The sequence below is a fragment of the Phaseolus vulgaris genome, chromosome 11 (genome assembly GCF_051622355.1).
Source record: "Phaseolus vulgaris cultivar YP4 chromosome 11, ASM5162235v1, whole genome shotgun sequence".
Lineage (NCBI taxonomy): Eukaryota > Viridiplantae > Streptophyta > Magnoliopsida > Fabales > Fabaceae > Phaseolus > Phaseolus vulgaris.
In genome coordinates, this window is record NC_143508.1 from 2370686 (window position 1) to 2371870 (window position 1185).

The 1185-nt window shown below is 25.8% G+C and overlaps 1 long non-coding RNA gene across 2 annotated transcripts; it reads right to left on the reverse strand.

Annotated features, from left to right (window-relative positions):
* Positions 1 to 311: 311 nt before the first annotated feature.
* On the reverse strand, positions 312 to 905 carry LOC137833140 (uncharacterized). Of its 2 annotated transcripts, none has more exons than XR_016517137.1 (2): positions 772 to 905; positions 312 to 560 (listed from the first exon to the last, which is right to left on the reverse strand). It is a non-coding gene; the product is annotated as an uncharacterized LOC137833140 (long non-coding RNA). The 2 variants fall into 2 exon arrangements; XR_011084687.2 differs by having other exon boundaries at positions 312 to 563.
* Between the last annotated feature and the right edge of the window lie 280 nt (positions 906 to 1185).

Sequence of the window (1185 nt, forward strand, 5' to 3'; positions counted from 1 at the left end):
CACTTAACGCCATAAGCTGAGAATAAACGGAAAGGACAATTTTGAATACATTTTAAAGAACTTAGGGACCAAATTGATTTTTTAAACCTATTTTAAACCTATTTTTAAAATATTACCTATTTTTAACTGAATATTGGCTAGAAATGTAAGGACGAATAAGGTAATTAAACCTATTTTTAAAATATTATTCACTCTAAAATGAGATTGACTTGTTTGAATAACAAATTCATATATCTTATTTTAAAGTAATTTCTTGAAGATAATAGTAACAAATTCTCTTTCTATACAACTAAACATGAAAAACATATCGATTAAAAACATATCGATTTTATTAAATTTTTATCATAAAACATGAATGGATGCATTACAAGTTTAATCCTCACATTTACAAAAATAATAATAGACTTTTTTGACACATGTTCCACTCTTGTGGTTTTGTCCCTTGCAACATATATCACAAAAATCTGCACCAAAACTGCATTTTAATGTATTACAATCTGCTGGTGGTGAATCACTTTGTGTTGTTAGTGGTGCTCCAATAACGGGTTCTGCAACGATCACTTCTGTCACAAAGAAACAAGTTCACATGTTTTGTAAATAAATTTATTTCATTTATTATCTAAGTTTTCAACATATAAAATGGATACAAAATTATTAACTACTTTATTTTGCCTTCTCCTTTAATGTTGACTAGAAAGTAGCTTAAAAAAAAGAATCATGAAAGTTATATGTTATAAACAAACTAAAATATGAAATCATTTTACTAATTACCTTGAGGTAGAACCAGAGCAACAATTACAATTCCCAGGAAAAAAATTTGATTGAAATGGAAAGTCATTGCAAGAGTGTTTTTCAAGGAAAGGTGTTTCTCTGGTGATTTATAAATACTTGATCACAGTTCTCAAATATACTAGTGTGAGTGTCTAAATCTTAGTGCAAATAGTAATTCTTATAGTTGTTTCTAGATGAGAGTAGTATCAATGAAATTTTAATTGCATAATTTTGTTACTTAATGTACTTAATGGTGTTTTAATTTGTTAATATATTACGTTACAAATTAAATAAATGACAAAATTCAACCATTTAATTCCTACAACATCTTTTTTTTTTCAGTTTTTGGATATATTTAGTTTGTTTTTGTCAAACTTACTATAATATTTGAAATACAATTATCCTTAAAATTTA